The 7,395-nt window shown below is 51.4% G+C and overlaps 1 long non-coding RNA gene across 2 annotated transcripts; it reads left to right on the forward strand.

The window, feature by feature from the left end:
• The first annotated feature begins 436 nt into the window (after positions 1–436).
• Positions 437–6,478, forward strand: LOC147347861 (uncharacterized). Of its 2 annotated transcripts, none has more exons than XR_015152639.1 (2): positions 437–570; positions 6,291–6,478. It is a non-coding gene; the product is annotated as an uncharacterized LOC147347861 (long non-coding RNA). The 2 variants fall into 2 exon arrangements; XR_015152638.1 differs by lacking the exon at positions 437–570 and adding an exon at positions 710–1,006.
• Positions 6,479–7,395: the final 917 nt, after the last annotated feature.

Here is a 7,395-nt window from a genome sequence, read left to right on the forward strand (position 1 = left end):
ATCTGCCTGACCCAGGGATCAAACCCGGCTTTGCCGCATTGCAGGAAATTCCCTCTTTACCACTGAGCCACCAAGGAAACCCAGTGACTAACACACACACAACACACTGTATGTGGAGCCCGTGATAAGTCTGTTTTGAATGACATCTTGCCTTGCGGAGGAAGCATCAGCCTTGAGGATGGAAGGTCTGTACTGGCTGTGTGCTCCCGTGATGATAAAACACTCCCCAGATAAACGACAGGGTCCTGCTGGAGAGCAGAGGGACCCATATTCAACACCCTCTGATGAACCGTATGGGAAAGAATACGAACAACTACACGCGTCTGCGTGTGTGCCCGGGTCACACTGCGGCACAGCGGAAGCCAACACCTCCTAAACCAGCCACACGCCAGTCAAACGAAAAATAAACATTCCTCCAATGAAGCACTTGGTTTCGGTCTCTGGCCGGCTCTTCTCTCCTGGGTGTTAAGAAAGACTCTGAGTGTGAGCAGCTCTGTGACCAGTTACACAGGAAACTTCTCTTTCTGAGCAGATCAACCAGTTTTGTTACAACAATGAATAAAGCTCTTGGTAAGCCTTCTTTGCTTACAGCAAGGTCCATATTTACGGAACGGGGTGGGGAGCTCAATGCTTTGGTTCTTTGGAGAACTGTTTGCCGTTACCCCTCCCTACACAGACATTTTCCAGCTCAGGGACTTACAGGCTGTTACTGAAGATGGCTCGTGGGTTATTACTCACGACGGCTCTGTCTCTTTGACAACCAGGCATGTTGCCTGGCAACAATTTCCTTGTTGCTTTCACATCTCCCTTTATCTCTGCTTCTACATCTTCGGCAAACCCGTCCCTCTTCTGCTCCCTCCCACACAGAATGAAGTCCCTGCACCCTCCTGAGTTACCAGGCGGGAGTGGCAGACCCACGGGGCTTACTTCCGAGAGGCTGGGTGCTTCGCTGCTGCAAGTGCATCTTGGCTTGGAAGCTTTGTGGGGAATCTTTAAAGCACCACTGGTGAGGCCAGCGGCAGAGTGCACGGTCGGCCCGGGACCGGGGAGGAGAGGGGAGGTTCGAGTTCGGGTTCAGGGTCACGAGCTGTGCGGAGCTGGTCCAGGACTGGATTTTCCGGGGTGGGCAGGGGGCACAGGAAGAGCGTGGTGCTTGGAGTTTCTGACACAGAGCGACAAGGCACGTTCCCCTTCTCTAGTGGCAAAAGGGAAAAAACCTTAGCCGATTCTTAAGCAGCTGTCCTTCAGACCTGGAGCACGGACTGTACCCAAAGCAGGCTGGGCTGAGCCAAGGAGGAAGTCTGCTTGCCTGCAGCTTGTCCTGGGGGTCCCGGCTCCTCTGCTGGCAGACCCTCTGACTCACGCTGAGAGTCTCCGGCTAAGCTATATCGCTGCCTTAAAAAACCAGGTGGGCTTTAAAATAAAATGCTTGCTCCAGGAGGAACAGTCCTCAGGTACCGCTGACTCCTAGCGGAGGTCAGACATCACAGCTTGGTGGGACTGGGGCTCTGCGGGCAAGCCTGGTGGGAGACAGGCCATGAGAGCCCTGGGCTCTGGGGGGACGACCAGACGGTGGGCCCTCGTGGGTCTGTGCCTCCAGGGACAAGGACACTCGGGGGGACATCGCTCTCCTCTGTCGTGCTTTGAGGGCTCGGTCACAAGCAGCCAAGGGTGCCAGCTGCTCCTCGCCTGTGTCTGGCCTCAGTCACGCACACGTGCCTCCTCATACGCGTGTGTCTGTGTGTTTGCCCGTGTTCTCCGTCAGGGCTGTGCCCCAGCCCCCGGGGACGTGTGACAACATCTGACGTTCAGCGCTGCCGCGACCTGGGGCAGCGGGAGGCACCAGGGCCTCGAGCGGCTGGAGGCCAGGATTCGGGAACGCCCTGCAGCGCACAGGGCGGCCCCACACCCAGCGCACCCTGCCCTCGGGTGTCAGCGGCGCCCGGGTGAGAAACCCTCCTCTGCGGAGACAGGGCCATCCGTGCCCTGACCTTGCTCCAGGATGCTGGCTCCTGCACCTGGACCCGTGGACTCACTTACCCACGCGCCCTGTCCACATGCCTCCTCCCCCGAGTCTTCTCTGCGCACAGGATGTTCTCACCTCTGCCCTTGACCTCTGTGCTTCTGCGAACACTGAGCAGACCCTTCTCTGAACCACCACCAGGGACCCTCTTTAAGTTGCTAATAGAGGGTCAGCTCCTGGAAGGCAAAGACCCACTTGCTTCTCGTTTTTGTCCCTTCTTCAGATCCTCGTAATCCAACTAAACTACAGAGCAGACCATGAGAAGCGCTGTGACGTGGAAGCTGCTGTACCAGCCCGGCTGAGTGTAAAGGGGGGAGAGGTCACTTCCGAGTGAGAGACGTCCCCCGGGGTGGCATCGGGCCGAGCCTGCCCGTTACTGGCACATGTACCGTTTGACATGAAGTGCCAGCTCTTTCACAATTACTCGTACAAGTATTTTAGTTACAATTTTAGAGCACATTTGTCCTGCCGTAAGCTCAGATGACCATTATATCTACTACTGTGGGCAGGAATCCCTCAGAAGAAATGGAGTAGCCATGATGGTCAACAAAAGAGTCCGAAATGCAGTTCTTGGATGAAATCTCAAAAACGACAGAATGATATCTGTTCGCTTCCAAGGCAAACCATTCAATATCACAGTAATCCAAGTCTGTGCCCCAACCAGTAACACTGAAGAAGCTGAAATTGAACGGTTCTATGAAGACCTACAAGACCTTTTAGAACTAACACCCAAAAAAGATGTCCTTTTCATTATAGGGGACTGGAATGCAAAAGTAGGAAGTCAAGAAACACCTGGAGTAACAGGCAAATTTGGCCTTGGAATACGGAATGAAACAGAGCAAAGACTAATAGAATTTTGCCAAGAAAATGCACTGGTCATAACAAACACCCTCTTCCAACAACACAAGAGAAGACTCTATACATGGACATCACCAGATGGTCAACACCGAAATCAGATTGATTACATTCTCTGCAGCCAAAGATGGAGAAGCTCTATACAGTCAGCAAAAACAAGACCAGGAGCTGACTGTGGCTCAGACCGTGAACTTCTTATTGCCAAATTCAGACTGAATTGAAGAAAGCAGGGAAAACCACTAGACCATTCAGGTATGACCTAAATCAAATCCCTTATGATTATACAGTGGAAGTGAGAAATAGATTTAAGGGCCTAGATCTGATAGATAGAGTGCCTGATGAGTTATGGAATGAGGTTCGTGACATTGTGCAGGAGACAGGGATCAAAACCATCCCCATGGAAAAGAAATGCAAAAAAGCAAAATGGCTGTCTGGGGAGGCCTTACAAATAGCTGTGAAAAGAAGAGAAGCGAAAAGCAAAGGAGAAAAGGAAAGATATAAACATCTGAATGCAGAGTTCCAAAGAATAGCAAGAAGAGATAAGAAAGACTTCCTCAGCGATCAATGCAAAGAAATAGAGGAAAACAACAGAATGGGAAAGACTAGAGATCTCTTCAAGAAAATTAGAGATACCAAGGGAACATTACATGCAAAGATGGGCTTGATAAAGGACAGAAATGGTATGTACCTAACAGAAGCAGAAGATATGAAGAAGAGATGGCAAGAATACACAGAAGAACTGTACAAAAAAGATCTTCACGACCCAGATAATCACGATGGTGTGATCACTGACCTAGAGCCAGACATCCTGGAATGTGAAGTCAAGTGGGCCTTAGAAAGCATCACTACGAACAAAGCTAGTGGAGGTGATAGAATTCCAGTTGAGCTATTCCAAATCCTGAAAGATGATGCTGTGAAAGTGCTGCACTCAATATGCCAGCAAATTTGGAAAACTCAGCAGTGGCCACAGGACTGGAAAAGGTCAGTTTTCATTCCAGTCCCAAAGAAAGGCAATGCCAAAGAATGCTCAAACTACTGCACAATTGCACTCATCTCACATGCTAGTAAAGTAATGCTTAAAATTCTCCAAGCCAGGCTTCAGCAATATGTGAACCATGAACTTCCAGATGTTCAAGCTGGTTTTAGAAAAGGCAGAAGAACCAGAGATCAAATTGCCAACATCCGCTGGATCATGGAAAAAGCAAGAGAGTTCCAGAAAACCATCTATTTCTGCCTTATTGACTATGCCAAAGCCTTTGATTGTGTGGATCACAATAAACTGTGGAAAATTCTGAAAGAGATGGGAATACCAGACCACCTCACCTGCCTCTTGAGAAATTTGTATGCAGGTCAGGAAGCAACAGTTAGAACTGGACATGGAACAACAGATTGGTTCCAAATAGGAAAAGGAGTACGTCAAGGCTGTATATTGTCACCCTGCTTATTTAACTTATATGCAGAGTACATCATGAGAAATACTGGACTGGAAGAAACACAAGCTGGAATCAAGATTGCCGGGAGAAATATCAATCACCTCAGATATGCAGATGACACCACTCTTATGGCAGAAAGTAAAGAGGAACTAAAAAGCCTCTTGATGAAGATGAAAGTGGAGAGTGAAAAAGTTGGCTTAAAGCTCAACATTCAGAAAACAAAGATCATGGCATCCGGTCCCACCACTTCATGGGAAATAGATGGGGAAACAGTGGAAACAGTGTCAGACTTTATTTTTCTGGGCTCCAAAATCACTGCAGATGGTGACTGCAGCCATGAAATTAAAAGACGCTTACTCCTTGGAAGGAAAGTTATGACCAACCTAGATAGCATATTCAAAAGCAGAGACATTACTCTGCCAACAGAGGTTTGTCTAGTCAAGGCTATGGTTTTTCCTGTGGTCATGTATAGATGTGAGAGTTGGACTGTGAAGAGGGCTGAGAGCCGAAGAATTGATGCTTTTGAACTGTGGTGTTGGAGAAGACTCTTGAGAGTCCCTTGGACTGCAAGGAGATCCAACCAGTCCATTCTAAAGAAGATCAGCCCTGGGATTTCTTTGGAAGGAATGATGCTAAAGCTGAAACTCCAGTAGTTTGGCCACCTCATGCGAAGAGTTGACTCACTGGAAAAGACTCTGATGCTGGGAGGGATTGGGGGCAAGAGGAGAAGGGGACGACAGAGGATGAGATGGCTGGACAGCATCACTGACTCGATGGACATGAGTCTGAGTGAACTCCGGGAGTTGGTGATGGACAGGGAGGCCTGGCGTGCTGCGATTCATGGGGGCGCAGAGTCAGACACGACTTGAGTGACTGATCTGATCTGATCTGAAGCTTAGATTGAAAGCTCTCCCACGGCTCTCTATATTCCCAGCACTCACACGTTAAATCTGTTAGAGAATAAATAAATGCGTATAATCAGGTAACTGGGTTCGGTGACCCTGAGGGGTTTAGACGGAGACACGAGGCTGTGAGGTGGAGACTGGAGGGAGGTGGTCTCTGCTTCCTCCTTCTCCACTCGGCCTGAAGGCAGCCTCTCTGGGCTTTTCTCCAGCGAACCCGTGTCTCCCGTAGAGACGCCGGGGGGACTTTATGATGTCGTGGGGCCTTGAGTGCCGAGTCAGGAGAGGAGGGAACTTGTTGATCACACACGTACCGGAAGGAGGCAGCTCTCAGGCCGAACTCTCCTTAGCCACAACCTACTGCTATTGTTTCAAATACATTCCTCCTAACAAGATTTTTACTCGAGTACTCTTGCCTGGAAAATCCCATGGGCGGAGGAGCCTGGTAGGCTACAGTCCATGGGGTTGTGAAGAGTTGGACACGACTGAGCAACTTCACTTTCAGTTTCCACTTTCATGCATTGGAGAAGGAAATGGCAACCCACTCCAGTGTTCTTGCCTGGAGAATCCCAGGGACGGGGGAGCCTGGTGGGTGGCCGTCTATGGGGTCACACAGAGTTGGAAACGACTGAAGCGACTTAGCAGCAGCAGCAACAACATTTTTGTGTATCTATTTATGGCTGCGTCAGGCCTTCGTAGCCGTGTGGGCTCCTCTCTAGCTGCAGTGCTCAGGATTCCCATCATGGCCGCTTCCCTCGCTGCCGACTGTGGGCTCAGGGGCAGGCTCAGGGCTTGAGGGGCCTGCGCTGAACTCCCCCCAGCACGTGGGGTCTTCCCGGACCAGGAATCAAACCCGAGTCCCTTGCGTTGGCAGGCGGATTCTTGACCCCCAGGCCACCAGGGAAGTCCCCTGGTGTCGAGTTTTGTAATGTGCTGGTTTTTTGTTTGTTTCAGGCAGAAGCGCTGTCAGGACAGGCACGTGAGGAGATGGCCTCTGTTAGGTGGGTTAACGGAGAAAGCTCCGACAGGACAAAAATCTATCAAAAACCACTGACTTGGCCTTTCCTTCTCCCACAGGCCAGTGTCTGCCCGGTGGGTGGTGAGTGGCCCAGGATTACTGCTGGAACCGGACTGAATGTCTCGGAAGTGCCTTCCGCATCCAATGGTGCCTGTGAGACGGCCCAGATTCTCTGCAGGCGATGAAAGTGTCACTGGCTCCGTGTATTTATTATGTTTTAATAACACAAGGAAGAGGGTCCCCGGCAGTGAGCTGAGTCATAAGAAGGCCTGTGTGGTGCACCAGCTTCCAGAAAATCCACACCTGGACTGGTCCCAGCACACAGACGGCACCGCCGCTTCTGAAAACACCAGGGTCACAAAGACACATCTTCTCTTTCCATAGAAAGGGGCTTCACACAGAGGGCCTTCCCTGGTGACTCAGTGGTAAAGAATCCACCTGCCAACGCAGGAGATGAGGGTTTGATCCTTGGGTCAGAAAGATCTCCTGGAGGAGGGCATGGCAACCCACTCCAGTATTTGTGCTCAGAGAATCCCGTGGACAGAGGAGCCTGGCGGGCTGCAGGACGTGGGGTCGCAGAGTCGGGCATGACTGAGCGACTGAACAACCTCGCAGAGGGGCCTTCCGAGGTCTGTAACCAACGCCGTCTGTGAGCCAGGCCCTGGGGTCTTCATGGGACTCCTCTCCGGCCCTGATTTAGCTCAGGTTTACGGTGAAGAGACTGCGGGGCAGAGTGTGGATTTAGGGTGCCTGACTCCACACCCTGGGCCCCCCTCATGTCCTCCTGCTCCTCTGGGTGTCAGAGATCGGGGCAGGGGTGGGTGGACAGGCCCCGGGTGGCAGAGGCCCCACGGCAAGAGGGGAGCAGCAGCCAGCCCCGAGATCTCAAAGAAAGACAGAGCGAGAGAGACGCTCCCAGCAGATGTTGGTGTTCCTGGACACACAGATGCTCTTCTCAGCTCCCATGTCAAAACAAACTTGGAGCTTTTTCAATAGGAAACTGGAAATCCCAAGTCACCAGTGACGGAGGGGTGGGAGGTCTCGAGAGTCTCCGTGCCTTCTGCCCTCTGCCCCCTGAACCCTGACGGCTTGACTCAGGCTCAGCCTCCATCCTGGCTCCGCAGCCCCCACTGGCATCATCGAAACTCTTGCTGCAAGGCTGCT

Source organism: Bos grunniens, chromosome 23 (genome assembly GCF_055505025.1).
Source record: "Bos grunniens cultivar Pamir isolate PY7600 chromosome 23, Bosgru_T2T1.0, whole genome shotgun sequence".
NCBI lineage: Eukaryota > Metazoa > Chordata > Mammalia > Artiodactyla > Bovidae > Bos > Bos grunniens.